This window comes from Dipodomys merriami, unplaced genomic scaffold (assembly GCF_024711535.1).
Source record: "Dipodomys merriami isolate MVZ:Mamm:240054 unplaced genomic scaffold, mDipMer1.0.p SCAF_1754, whole genome shotgun sequence".
In the NCBI taxonomy this organism is placed as follows: domain Eukaryota; kingdom Metazoa; phylum Chordata; class Mammalia; order Rodentia; family Heteromyidae; genus Dipodomys; species Dipodomys merriami.
The window spans coordinates 92,528-108,182 of NW_027203109.1; the positions used below are offsets into that span (position 1 = coordinate 92,528).

The window sequence follows — 15,655 nt, forward strand, 5'->3', positions numbered from 1 at the left end:
AAAACCTGGAAGTGGCTTTGTGGCGTAAGTGGTAGAGCGCTAGCTTTGAGCTGAAGAGCTGAGGGACAGCACCCAGGCCCAGAGTTCAGGCCCCATTACCGGACCCAAAAATAAACAAACAAACAAATAAGTAAATAAAGAAAGAAACTATGGTGGGTCAATGTGATACAAGCCTTGAAATCGAGCACTCAGACTGACAGGAGATAAGAGACTGTAATTACTACTGATACCTTCCCTGAAGCAGGTAGTATAATTTGTCTTAATAAAACAAACCAAACAATATAGGAATGCACTGTTGGAAGTTTGGGCTAATTTCTTCATTATGGTTTGAAAAGCCAAGTTTTCTATTGAAATGCAACTGGTATATAACCCTCAGTTGTGTTTTAAATGCTCTCTTCATTACAGAACATTCCTAGATGCAAAATGGTTCATGATTCCCATCCAAAATTTGAAAAAGTAAGTAATCATCATTCTGTTAGATTCCAAGGAAAGAATGAAGGATTACAAAAGCTTAAGCCTGGAGGAATAGCAAAGTTCATCGAATGTAGGTCTTTATAGATCTTGCTAAATTAGAGTTAAGACTTCAAAAAATACTTTGGTTTCGTTTGTAATTTCATATTCTATAGTATACTACAATTTTTTTTTTAGGTAGAGGGTTTAATTGACAAATTTATAAATGTTTCTTGCATTCTATTTGCCTAGCATATTGTTTCAAGAGAGTTATAATTAGAACTAACTGCTCATGTAGAAAATGATAATATGAATAATGTAGACCGAGTTGCCAACAAATTGATGATACTAATTTATAAATTTAGAAAAAGCAATTTTTGAGGCTTTAATATAACATGGTATGAAGAGAATAATTGTGTGACATCTTCTTTCTTCTACCTGTATGTAACACAGGAAGCAATTTCCTTAATTACGTGCCTCTGTATATACAGTGAGAAAAATGCAAGGTTTGGGGTTTGTTTTTATTTTTGTTTTTGTTTTATTGCTTTGTCATAGGGCTTGAACTCTGGACCTGGACACTGTCTCTGAGCCTGTTAAGCTCAAGGCTTGTGCCCTAACACTTCAACCTCAGTACCACTTGTGTCTGGCTTTTACTGAGAAGTTTATTGGAGATAAGAATCTAGGGAACCTTCCTGCCTCATGGGCTTTGAACTGTAATCTTCCGATCTTAGCATCCTGAATATCTATGATAGTTAAAAAAGTATAAATATAAATAATATTTGCAAGAATACCAGGTGAGGAAAAATGATGCAACCCAGTTTATTGTGGTGTTCTTTCCAGAACACGGAGGGCATCACATTAGCAGAGGTGTAGTATTTTTCCCAATAGAGATAAGCTATTTGTGATGTAAATTAAGGGAATTTTTAGGTGCACCCTACAAGTTGAAAACTGTTGGTCTAGGATGACTTTATGGCATAAATTATGGGATTGATGGTCATAGAAATAATAGCTTAATCTGATAAACAATTGCTTACTCTTGAAGAATTAATTATAACTGACGCTTTACAGTTTTATCCTACACCAATATGTGACTATTTTTCTGTTCACTTCTCAATCTGTAACACCCCATTGGAAAATGCATCTATTGCAGAATTACATAACATGGAAACAGGTACTATTTTGAATCTCTCAGGTATGGAATGTTCAGAATTTTAAAGTGAGTAATTATTAGTCGTATGAATTTTGAAGAACATATATATTCTTTCCTCTTAACAACTTATTTACTTTTAAAAGTTATGGATTTCCATAGAATTAAACGGTTTTCGGTTTTAGTATGAGAAAGTACTAGTTAATTCTTGTTTGAAAATATTGGCAAGTATATTGTGAAAAAATTGTCTGGTTGGATAACATTCAAGTTGGTGGCCCTCCCATAAAGAAGGGGTAATTCATTCAAATTAGTGGCCAAATAGTACTGATTTTTTTAAAAGTTACTACATAAAGAACAATATTTACTATACCAATACAGTGAAATTTTATTTCATGCAGGTTATTTTTTAAATTTAATTTTAATGTGAAAGTGATGTGCAGTGGTTTAGCAATTGTAAGTCAGTGAATACATAACTTTTCAAACTTATTATCCCCTCTCTCATTTTTCTCACAGTTTTCCTTCACCCCAAAACCCCTCACAAGTTGTAATGTACATTTCCAACATATTGTCTTCTGAGTATTGCTATTGCATTGGTTTTCCTTTTCTCCTGTGTCTCGCCATTTTGTTGTTCCTCTTCCCTTCCCTAATTAAGGTAAATGTATACACAATACACAGGGTACCAAAATCAAACACAGTAGGAGATAAACCATAGGGGAAAAACCCAACGAAAATAGAAATCACATAGTACATTAAAAACAACTGCAAATAAATATCTCTTTCCATATCTTAGAGTTCATTTTGCTCAGCATCATGTTCATATATAAGCATAACAAAGTCACTTGAAAATAATAGTTTCATGGATACTATATCATGAAAACAACATGTTAACTGTTTTTGATGGTAAAGGTGGAATTAGGATTGGTAAATTCGCGATTCTGATAAAGGAATTTCAAAAGAGTTTTAAAATTATGACAGGTCAATTTTAATTGTTCAAAATTTTAACTTAGCCTATTAAGAAAATTTAAAATTGCCTGAGAAAATAGGCTTTCATGCAAAGAAATTCATGGAGACTTCGCTGAGAAGGAGAAATGTTGGTAAGATGGCTCATTTTCACAGTAAACAAACAAACCTCACAAACCTTGCTGTAAATCCTGTAGGTTCCCATGAGAATTGTCCTTACCCAGGAAATATACTCTTACTGCGTGAAACAAGGTTGTAATCGAATTTAAATTAAAAGTTTTTTTTTAAATAAGACATCAAAATTTGGGAATTGACTTTTAATTACTAAACAGTAATTCCCTTAAAAAGATAATTTGAGTCAAAATATTTAGGGAGAAAGTGCCCTTCACAATGAAACAACGTATTGAATTTACACTTTTCTGTTTTAATACTTTCCACAATGTCTTTGCACGTGAAGCACTGAAACACAGAAAAAAATCTGATTGGATACTTCAAACCAATGATTTCACATTTCATAGTAGCTTAAAAATATAATATCCTTATTAACATGAGATAGTGAAGACTTCTTTTTTTACATAAGCCAAAAAGTTTGGGGATCAGAAAAGAATTGAGCAAATTGAAAAGGTAAGAAAACACGTTATTAGGAACCCTAGCTAAGCATTTTGGTTTCAGCAGTGGAGGGGACCAAAACTTTTTGATATAGATTGTCTTAATGTTTTTGCTACCTAAAGTGATTTTACAGAGCCTATTTGGCTCAGTATAATGAAGAACAAATTGAATGAAGACATGACAATAAATTCCACCTCCAAGTAAAAGAGTTTTCAAAGAGAAACCATGAAGATGTAGTAGTGGGGGACATCTTATAGTCCTTCAGCTTCACTAGACTTGAAGCCAAGAAGTTGTGATTAATTGGAAATCAAGCAAGAGCTAAGAGGAGGACATAGAAGTAGGACATAGAAGTATTGTCCTTCGTAACAGACAATGTCATCCAAGGAATAGGTGATTTAACTCTATTCTTCTCCATACATCATGTTGATCAAATACAAGAACAAGAGGAAAATAATCTATTTAAATAATTTTGCAAAGAATAACTTCACTGTTCCTGATATGGTACCTAAGGAGAGTCTTAAGAGAGAAGATAAAAGTCTTAAGAGAAAAGATAATAGTAGAATATTCTTAGGTTTCCTCTAAATATCTTTTTAGCAAAATATATCGTTGAGGTTAGAAGTGATTGAACCAAAAAGTGGTGGAGTACTTATTTTTGTGGGCACTTTATACACAAGAAAATTTCAAGGTAAAAGAAAAATGAAAAAAAATTATAGCCAAATAGTTGTGATTATAGGTTCTTGGACTGGATTTTTGGAGACAAAGTTTTGCAGTAGTGTTGGTCCTCATTAACATAGTTGTTTGGTTTTCGTGGCAACCAAATGAAAAGGGGAAGTTTAATGGACTCGCTTGAACAAGTGAACAGCATGATAGAAAATAATGGCAAATAATATTTAATGAATTATTGTGAACAATTATTTTGTGAGAACAAAGAAGGAAAGAAAATTCAAAATCACATGACGTTATTAAAAGTATGAAAATGGAGTAGTGAAGAGATTGAGAGAAAACATAGAGGACTATTTTCTCTCCAGTGGAGTAATAGGTTCTTGATCTTGCTACTTCCATTCTTTCTTCACAAGCTATCAAGTGTGCCTCAGGACTGGAGTATCCAGTTCAGATAAAGAGCACTCGCAGAAGAAAATATTTGCAGTAGATATAGGTGATTTATAACCTTAGACAATCTTTTTAAATCTGTTCAAAATTCTCCCCTACCCCAAGCTTCCCTCTTTTAACAGCTTTCTTTGCTTTTCCAAAGACCGCCCTGCATTAACTGCTTAAAATTTTGCAATGTCATATTCATACTCTCTAGAGATTGCTGTTTGGTTGTGATTTTTGTGTGTTTTTATTGTTGTTTTTAAGTGAATTTCAAAAGGTTGTGCAAGTGTGTTACAATTAAATATGTCCATCTAATTGTCCAATGCTCCTGGATCAGAGTCACTACTTCTATCAATCTCAACCAACCCTTTCTCCAAGATTGAGTTCAGATTTAGCACTTCCTTTATTACATATGTACATTGAGTATTCTAGCTGTACTTGCCCCTTGTTCCATTTTTCATTCGTTCTATTTCTTGACTATTGTTCCTCTCTGGTTTCAATTTCCTGATAGTCATTCTGTTAAACTGCCTGTTAATACTTTGAAAGGCTTATATGCATTCCATGGAGTTTCACTCCCACATACACTTGAACTGTTGTCAGCTTATATTTCCATAATTCATTCATCTGCAATAACAATTTGCAAGACTGGAGATGTTAAGCACTTAGACATGATTTTATTCTCATTCATTTGGAAGATTAATCTTTAATCAATAATCAATAAAAATGGCTTAGAATTTATTCCTAACTACCAGTTTTTATAAATAGCTTTGGACAATGGTGTGTGATTATTTTTATTTTACATAGGATAATTTTTTCTACTACCTATAAGTTTTGGAAAAAGAAGAAAACTAAAATTTACTTCTTAGAGGAATATGACAGAAATAGAAGACAGATTTTGTTTGTCACATCTCTCATCAGTACCCATATTCAAGACTTAAAATCATATTTCTTACTATGTTAGACAGATAGGGAAAACATAAAACAACGCATGATAAGGCAGCTATTAGTGACTTTTTAAAATGTACCTTCTTCTTTGATGAAATTTACTTTGTTAGCTAATATTTGTGTTTGAAATATGGGAGGCTGATCTATTTAACACATTTCTGGAAGGCACCTACTAAACAACACAAATGGTGAGGGGTACTATTTCTACAATTTAATGAATGGTTTAACTTGTTTGGTATTAGTGCTGGGTACGTAAATCGACTCTATTGTAACTTGCTCCCTACACTTGAAAACCTTGTAAAGTCACTATCATCTACCTGTCAAGGGTTATTTTGGCAAATGTGATTTTAAATAGTTTATTTGAAAATGAATATACTTTCAGGAGATAAAATGTAGGTTATCATTGGTTTGAGAATGACAACATTTTTATACTACAGAACCTAGTTTTACTGAACTACCAGTGTTTTGAAGCACTAAGGATCTTCCCAGTTAATGTTATTCTAAATTATATTTGACCTCTAAATCAAGTATTCCTAGCCTTGGTAGACCAATTATGGATTTATCATTACAGAAACTATTTTTTTGGGGGGGTCCAGTCGTGGGGCCTGAACTCTGGGCCTGGGCACTGTCCCCCAACTCTTCAGCTCAAGGCTAGCCCTCTACCACTTGAGCCACAGCGCCACTTCTGGCTTTTTTCTTTTTGCTTATGTGGTGCTGAGGAATCGAATACAGGGCCTCAGGCATGCAAGGCAAGTGCTCTACCACTGAGCCACCTTCCCAGCCCTACAGAAACTATTTTTTGGCTGCACTGAAATCTTTCATTAATCATTAGGAGAGGAGTACTAAAAATAGTCTTGTTCATTTGTGATTTTGTTCACTCATATGGGCTGGTCATCTGTAAATTGAAAGTTTGAATTACAGTACTTTCTCTCAGATTTTGTGATCTCATCTTTCATTTTAAGTTGCCTTGCATTTCACAATTGATTTCTGCTAATTCTTGTAAGGAATTGGGGTCCTGAAATAATGTAGAAATGAGAAATTGAGATGAGTCTTCAATTATTTTTTAGAAAGATTCACTGTGTGAAATTTAAAATCAGCACATATAAATATAAAATATATAAGTATATATAAAATAAAAATTGTTTTGCATTATTGTGTTGTGGTTAGGGAATCAAAAGCAACTCTGTTTTAAAGTATTATTCCATTATCTCTAGCTCAGTTTTTGGTAGAGTTAGACTTAAAGCTTTAACATTTGTAGATTTACACCCTAGAGCTAAGAGGAAACACTATTATTAAAACATTACCAATTTAAGGCCTAATATCAAGGAGAAACATATGGCCTTCTCCAGGAACTATGGAAATATTTGGTGATAGAAAGTCAGTAGTGTAAATTCCTGCCAGGTTGGATGATAGACATGCTAGAACAGTAGGTAATAATGCATATGAATAATTTTTTCACCTTCTTGGCTTTAGCTACTTTTGAAATGATAAGTATAATAAACAATTATATTTTGATAAAATACCTTCCATTCTGAACAATTCTGTCTGAACTGTTCATCTCTCTATGATCCCTTGTAACTAAGATTAGTTTTATTCCAGTAAGACAATCTATGCTGTCAGGGTAAGATATTCTGGTTGGTCTGTTCCTACATGGAAGAAGGGTAAAGGTTCAGGTAGACATTTGTCCCATCAAGACCTCATTTGGGAAATTTTAAGCTGCAGAAGTTTAGAAGTAGCTCTTAAGTAAGGCTTACTTTGAATCCATTAGATCTACAAAGCTAACTGAGTTGATAAATAAGTACCTGAAAAGCCATCACCTTTGGACTTAGCTGAAAAGGTTTCAAAATATGATCAAATTTAAAATGAAAATGACAAAATAGACACTGAAAAAAATTGTAAATGTGAGTGATCGACCAAACGATATGTTTTTTTCCACTATACACAGAATTTTAGAGAAATAAGATCAATAGCATTTTTAGGAACAATAAGAGTTCCTTGTTACGAATAGGGAACCATGGATATATGCCTGTATAAAGATTGCATCATTAAGTACTTAAATTTAGAGGGTACTACATGCTTCAGAAGCAGGTCTACCCAAATTACAATACAGAGATTAACATGAAACTTGCACAAAGATGATATGAAAATTTGTGAAGTATTCCATAATTTTCATTCTTCTGATGCAAGAAATGAAAAACAGTTATTAAAAAGTTAATTACAAAAAAAGTGTAAAAATACATGTAATTTATAGACTTAAAGGTTAGTTTGACATCAGTGTATTAATTCTTCACCTTAGAAAGGCCTTTACATAGCATAACCTTTACAAAACTTGAAATTAGATAACATTGTAATTTTATCCCAAAGAAATAAAATAATATAAGGACCTAGGAAAAAAAGAAATCTTAAACTTCTTCTATATGGAATGCAATCTGAAAGGACACATTTATTAATGAACCTATACCTTATATAACAATGTAGAATTCCAAGTATTATATCTAGGAGTGAATGAAATAGATTATGGATATTATACAAACATAGATATACTTTTTTCAGAAAACTACGAGGAAAAACTAGTTTCTATACTATTCATTTCAACAGATAAGTTAAAATTATTTCTGATTTAAAAAAATCACAAACTGCAGAAATCATTATAGATGTATACAAACAACTCTTGAATATATTTTGACATCAAAGTCAGGCAAATCACTTGGAAGAATACCATGGAATCCATGAATTTTTAAAGTAAGATATTGCTGTTGCTTTGTATTGTGAAAAAAAAATTAAGGGACACAAAGGATGGACTGGCATTTTTGAAATTTAAGACACTTAACCAAACCATTACGACTTAGGAGAACAATTTGTACAGCCTTCCACAACTTCAAAGAGGTAGTGATACATACTTATCCTTTTGGCAATATTAAATGCAGTTTCTTCCAAGTTTTTCTTCAGACCTGGTTTGATATAATTATTCAAGAGTGTATCTTTTCTATTTCTATTCCTAGCAGCAAGATGCAAGGCAGTCAAGAGGCCTTTAGTTTGGGTATTGGTATCTGCATCATGATGAATTAAGGAAGAAAGCCATTCTAATATTATTGTACATATAAGCACTGTGCAGGGTTATCAGCCATTCAGAGTTATTGCATGAATATCTGCCTTGAGCTACCAACTCATGGACAATGTCTAAGTGTCCACTCTAGGCTTCCCAATGAAGAGGGTTATACTCATCCTCATCCCTAGTATTCATCTGGGTGGCCTTTTGGGAAAGTTGTCTACACACAGTAGTAAGCCAATTAATTTCATCATCCCAAAGAATAAATTTGCTTGGATCCTACTCCATTTTTTTTCTTGCAATTGATACCATTTCTCACTTTTTCATCTTGTTCCTCGTCTTTGTCAGAATTTCCTAACCAGAGACTTTGAGTGCAAGTGGGAATGAGATGTCCACGTATTTCACCAAGAGTTCACAATGGTTGAACTGGTCAGAAAAATCTGGTGAATTTCCTGCATATGTTTTTTCACCATGATTTATTTTCTCTTTTTCCATTTTTACTATTTTAAATTATTCTAACTGCATAGTAGGGAATTGATAGAGAGCAGAGGAATGATTTTCCTCAGTATTCAAAAGTACAGACTGAAAATGAGGACCAGTGGGGTCTTCATGTGTAGCTTATTCTAGGAATGAGAAAATAGGAAACAATGTCTTCTATGTCAATGATTTGGGAAATACCATGTTATAGTGTAAAAGAACTCACTATTCAACATAAAAGCTTTAAGAGCTTTCTAATAGCTTTCTAATGATGGTATCCAACATTAGAAAAAATGTATAATGCAGTAGTAAAATAGAAGACCTTTGTATGACTACCTAAATTCATGTTTTTTTTAAATAGCTATACAATTCTGAATTTTTTTTTAATTTTTATTGTGAACATACTGTACAGAGGGGTTACAATTACATGGGCAAGGTAATGAGTACATTTCTTATCAAGCATTGTAGCCTCCTCCTTTGTTTACCCTTCACATCCCTTCCCAGCCTCCCCCTGCCTCCCACCCAATCCTGCCCCCACACCAAAGTTGTAAAGTTCGTTTTCGACATGACAACTTGTACTTCTCATTGTTGCACCTGATCCATCTGTATCCTTATTTAAATGAATTGTTTTTCCCAATCCCTTCCTCAAATTTTACCGACATCAAATAGAGAGAAAGCAAAGGTTATACTGTGGGGGAGGGACATACAAAGCAACAAAGAAATAATCTTTTATATGCGTTAGAAACAAATGCATGAAAGACAAAAAACTTTTAAATATATATCTAAGGGTTCATTTTCCTAACATCACACTATCTGACCTTCTCTGCTTGACTCATACATATACTAGAAATTGAAAATAAGGGAAACCATGGGACCTATGCTTATTTGGGCTTGGCTTACTTCACTTAATATAAATATTTCCAAGTCTTTCCATTTCCTAACAAATGGGGAAATGTCATTCTTTCGGATGGAGGCATAGAATTCCATTGTGTATATATACAAACCTTTTCTTGATCCATTCATATACTGAGGGGCATCTGGGTTGGTTCCATATCTTAGCTATGATAAATAATGCTGCAATAAACATAGTTGTGCTGGTAGATTTAATGTGGTCTTGTTTGTAAACATTTGGGTAAATGCCCAAAAGTGGGATTGCTGGGTCATAGGAAAGCTCTATGTGAAGTCTTTTGAGGAACCTCCATAGTGCTTTCCAAAGTGGTTGAACAAGTTTACATTCCCACCAACAATGAATTAATGTTCCCTTCTGTCCACATCCCCTCCAGCATCTGTTGTTGTTAGAGTTCTTGATTTTTGCCGTTCTAACTGGAGTGAGGTGTTATCTCAATGTTCTTTTGATTTGCACTTATTTTATGGCCAGGGATGTTGAGCATTTCTTCATTTGTCTATTGGCCATCCTTCTTTCTATTTCAGAGAAGTTTCTCTTTAAGTCTTTCTCCCGCTTATTTAATAGGCAGTTGTTTCTTTGAGGATTTGTTGTTGGGGGGTTTAATTTTTTGAGTTCCAAGTATATTTTAGATATGAGACCCTTGTCTGTTGTATGGCTAGTGAAGATCTTCTCCCAATCCGTGGGCTTTCTGTTGATCTTGCTAGCTATGTCCTTTGCCATGCAGAAGCTCTGCAACTTCATGCAATCCCATTTGTCCATCCTTTCTTTGATTTGTTGTGTTTCCAGGTCTCTATTAAGAAAAATTCGGCCTGAGCCAAGGAGACCTAAGGTTTCTCCTATTTCATTCTGTAATGTTTTCAGAGTGTCTGCATTGACTTTGAGGTCTTTGATCCATTTGGAGTTGATTCTGGTGCAGGGTGATATATAAGGATCTAGCTTTAGTTTTCTACAAGTAGTTAACTAATTTTGCCACACCATTTACTGAAGGGGCGTTCCTTCTTCCATTCTAATTTTTAGCTCCCTTATCGAAGATTAGATGGCTATAGGTCTGTAGGTTCATTTCTGGGTTTTCAATTCTATTCCATTGGTCCTGAAATCTGTTCTTAATACCAAGCTGTTTTGATTACTATGGCTTTATAGTAGAGTTTGAAATTTGGTATTGATATTCCTCCAGCAGTGTTCTTTCCGTTGATGAGCGTTTTTGCTATTTGGGGTCTTTTATTGTTCCATATGAATTTTTGGATTGCCTCTTCTATTTCCTTGAAGAATGAGGTTGGAATTTTGATAAGTATCGTGTTGAATTTGTAGATAACCTTGGGAAGTATTGCCATTTTCATGATGTTAATCATTCCAATCCAGGAGCATGGGAGATTTTGCCATTTTTTAAGTTCTGTTTTGATTTCCTTTTTCAAGATTTTGAAGTTTTCATCATAGAGGTCCTTCACTTCTTTGGTAAAGTTAATTCCTAGGTATTTTACTTTTTGTGGGGCTATTACAAATGGAGTTATTTTCCTAATTTCAGCCACACTTTCCTCATTGCTGGCATACAGGAAAGCCATTGATTTTGGGGGATTAATTTTATACCTTTCTACTTTGCCAAAGTTTTGAATCAGTTTGAGTAATTTTGGTGTGGAGTCTATGTGATTCTTTAAATACAAGATCATGTTGTCTGCAAAGAGGGAGAGTTTTATTTCTTCTTTCCCTATTTGGATACACTTTATGTCTGCATCTTGTCTTACTGCTGTAGCTAGACATTCTAATACTAGATTGCAGAGAAGTGGAGAGAGTGGACATCCTTGTCTTGTTCCTGAATTAAGAAGAAATGGCTTTAATTTTTCACCATTATGTATAATGCTGGCTTTAGGTTTGTCATATACAGTCTTTATTCTGTTGAGGAATGTTCCATCGATTCCTAATTTTTCCAAAACCTTCATCATAAAGGGGTGTTGGATCTTGTCAAATGCTTTTTCTGCATCTATTGAGATAACCATGTGGTACTTACTCTTGCCCCTGTTGATGTGATGAATAATATTAATTGATTTGCGTATATTGAACCAGCTTTGCATCCCTGAAATGAATCCTGTTAGATCGTGGTGTATGATTTTTTGGATGAATTGTTGAAGTCGGTTGGCCAAAATTTTGTTGATAAATTTTGCAACAATGTTCATCAAGGAAATGGATCTATAGTTCTCTTTATTTGATGAGTCCCTGCCTGGTTTTGGGATGAGGGTTATGCTGGCTTCATAGAATGTGCTTGGTAGTGAACTTTCTCTTTCAATTTCATTGAAGAGTTGGAGGAGTATTGGTGTGAGCTCTGCTTTGAAGGACTGGTAGAATTCCGCTGAAAACCATCTGGTCCTGGACTTTTCTTAGCTGGAAGGTCTCTTATTGCTTTTTCTACTTCAATGCTTGATATGGGCCTGTTAAGCTGGTTGAATTCATCTTGGTTTAGTTTTGGGATGTCAATATTTTCTAAGACAAGGTCCATTTCTGTCAAGTTCTCAAACTTATTAGCATAAAGTTTTGAGAAGTATTCTCCTGTAATGTTCTGAATCTTGGTTGTTTCTATGGTGATGTTTCCATTCTCATCTCTGAGTTTATTTATTTGGGTGTATTCTTTTCTTTTTCTGATAGATTTGCTAAGGGTCTGTCAATTTTGTTAATTTTTTTTGAAGAACCAACTCTTTGTTTCGTTGATTCTTTCTAAAGTTTTTTTGGATTCTAATTCATTTAATTCTGATTTAATTTTAATTATTTCTTTCCGTCTACTGGATTGGGGTTTATCTTGCTGCTATTTTTCATGGAGGTTTAGATGTGTCACTACTTTGTTGGTTTCAGATCTCTCCAATTTGATGTTGTAGGAGCTCAGAGCTATAAAATAGCCTCTGTGTACTGCTGTGTCCCAGAGGAGCTGGTTATTTGTGTGCTCATTTTTGTTGAATAGCATGAACATTTGAATTTCCTTCCTAATCTCTTCCATGACCCACTCGTGATTCAGCAGTGAGTTGTTCAGTCTCCATGTGATAACCAGACTTTCTTTGTGGCTTTTGGTGTTGAGTTCTAATTTTATTCCCTTGTGGTCAGAGAGAATGCAAGGTATAACTTCAATGTTTCTGAATTTAGACAAGTCTGCTTTGTGGACTAAAATGTGGTCTATTTTGGAAAATGTTTCTTGTGCTGCTGAGAAAAACATGTATTCTGTTGCCGCTGGGTGAAATATTCAGTAGATATCTGTTAAATCTAGTTGATATATGCAGCTGTTTAGGTCTGTGTTTTCTCTGTTGAGTTTTTGCCGAGTTTATCTATCTAGTGGAGAGCGTGGTGTGTTAAAATCCCCAACAATTAATGTCTTTTGATTTATATGGGATTTGAGGGAAAGTAGTGTTTCTTGGATAAATGTGAGTGCTCCATTGTTTCATGAGTAGATATTTAGAATTTAATATCATCTTGAAGTAGAGATCCCTTAATTAATATTTAGCATCCTTCTTTATCCCTTCTCACGAATTTTAATTTGAGTCTATTTTATCCGATATTAGGATTGCAACTCCCGCCTATTTATGGGGGCCGTTTGCTTAGTAGATTATGTTCCAACCTTTAACATTGAAAATGTGTTTGTTTTTACAGGCAAGATGTGACTCCTAGAGGCAGTAGATAGAAGGATCTTGTTTTTTATTCCAACTAGACAGTCTATGTCGCTTAATTGGAGAGTTCAGTCCGTTAACGTTAAGAGAAAGGTCTGAGAGGTATTTGGGAGTTCCTGCCATGTTATCTACCTTCTTGGGGGCTGCAAAAACTGGGTTCTTCCTATGGTTCTTGGATTCTCAGTTTGGGTGCAGTTTCTTGGCATTTATTGTGGTCTCCTTGGTTTTCTATGTGTAGGACATTTTTAAGAATCTTTTGTAGGGCTGGTTTGGTGGAGATGTATTGTTTCAATTTTTCTTTGTTATGGAAGGTTTTTATTTGGCCTTCATTTATGAAGGAGAGTTTAGCTGGGTACAATATTCTTGGTTGATAGTTGTTTGTTTTTAGGGCGTGGCATACAACATTCCAGGCTCTTCTGGCTTTGATTGTCTCTGCTGAGAAATCTGAGGTGATTCTAATTGGTTCACCTTTATAGGTGATCAATCTTTTCTCCTTGACAGCTTTAAGGATCTTTTCCTTGGTCTATGTTGATCCTGTGGATTGTGATGTCATGGTGGGATGTCCTATTCTGGTCTGGTCTGTTTGGAGTTCTAAAACCTTCGTGTATCTGAATAGGTCTATCTCTTTGCATGTTTGGAAATTTCTCTGCTAGGATCCTGTTAAACAATTTTCTTAGGCCATTAACTCTTGTTTCTAGGTGCTCTTCTACACCCATTACCCTTAGATTAGGCCTTCTGATGGTGTCTTCCAAGTGTTGGATAGATCTATCATATTTCTTGGACTTGTCTTGGATGGTTGTATGTTCTTTCTCTATAATATCTAGGCTATCTTCAAGCCCTGAGATTCAATCTTCTTTACCTCCTTAATTTGATGTTCAGTGTTTATTCTCAGATCACTTGGTTGTTTGGTTATGGTTTCCTTGGATTCCCATTCCTTCTGTTGGGTTCCATTCATCATTCCCTTTGTGGTATCCCTGACTTTCTTCAGCTCTTTGTTAATGGATTCCATGTATGCCTTTAGTGATCTTGTGTATTCTCTTCCGGCTGTCTCAATTTCTGTATTACTCTTTGATTAGCTTCCTCCCGTTTGTGCTTTTCCTGTAGTTCTCTTTGAGTGTTCTCAGCCTGCTAATGCCGTTCCTGCCTTTCTATTTGAGTATTCTCAAGCTGCTTATGCAAATCATGTATCAGTTTTTGAGTAGCTTCCTCACGCTTATGATATTCCTGTATGAACTTTTGGATTGCCTCCTGGCTCTCCCTACACGTTCATACAGTGTCGCTACCGCCTTGACCAGCAAGGAAGACGCGACACCGGACTCTTCTCTCTGCAGTTTATTCAGGACCTTTGAGTAATCTTCTGACCCCAACCCCGGGGAGAATTCCCCACAGCCTTAAGTACCCACTGGGTAGCCAACCCTGATACACCACGTGGGAACCACCAATAGGTTTATGTGCATGGAAGCAAGCCAGATTCTTTGCCTTAGCCATATAAGGAGTTGTTTACCACGAGAGCACTCGCCATCGGGAAGGTGGAGGGCGGAAGCCGGCGCCATCTTCCAGGTGCGGCCTCTCGCAGCTCTCTACAATACAGAGTCCTTTGTATGCTTTCAATCTTTTCATTTCTCATGTTGCCAGCAGTGTCTGTAGAGCTATTTGTGAATTTTCCTTTGGATTATTCATTATCTGTTCTGTCCCCTGATTATCAAAGTTGGGAATTTAGATAACCGGATTTGCAATTTTTCTTGTGTTTTTCCGGCTTACTCTGCCCATTTGAGGTAAAAATAGCACCAGTTTTGTGCTAGAACACTATCCTAAGGCAAGCATCAACCCAAGTCTGAATTTGCACAGTCAGTCTACAGCTACAATTTAGTTCGATAGATCCATCTATTCAACATCAAACAAAAATACATTAATGGGCTACGAACCGCAAAGAATTTGGAAGACCTGTAATGATTAGGGTTAGGGAGAGATGTGGATAAAAAATAGGAATAGATTGATGTGGGGAGGCTCAGGGAGAGTTAACTAAGTCCTAATCTCAAAGCAGGAAATAGGTTGGGTAGGATGAAAGTAGAGAGAGTGAATAAAAGAAGAAAGGGAACGGGAAAATAAAAGACCAGAAAAAATAGAAAGGTAAAAATTAATAACATTATGTAGATGCGATAACAATCTATTTAGATAAGAAGGTGAATTTATTGAGATAAGGGGAGGGATATAAAGGAGATGTGAAAAACTTAAAAATAAAAATGCTTAAAATATTATATAGGTATAAAGAGGTAGTACTGCTATTTAGGAATTTAAGTCTTAACGGTTTTGAATTCAGTGATAAATTTGTGGATTAAGTGTCTACCCAATGTGGGTAGGGTCTAATAGTCATCTAA

The 15,655-nt window shown here is 35.0% G+C and overlaps 1 pseudogene; it reads left to right on the top strand.

The window, feature by feature from the left end:
• The first annotated feature begins 7,276 nt into the window (after positions 1-7,276).
• LOC138829706 (U6 spliceosomal RNA) lies at positions 7,277-7,373 on the top strand (annotated as a pseudogene).
• Positions 7,374-15,655: the final 8,282 nt, after the last annotated feature.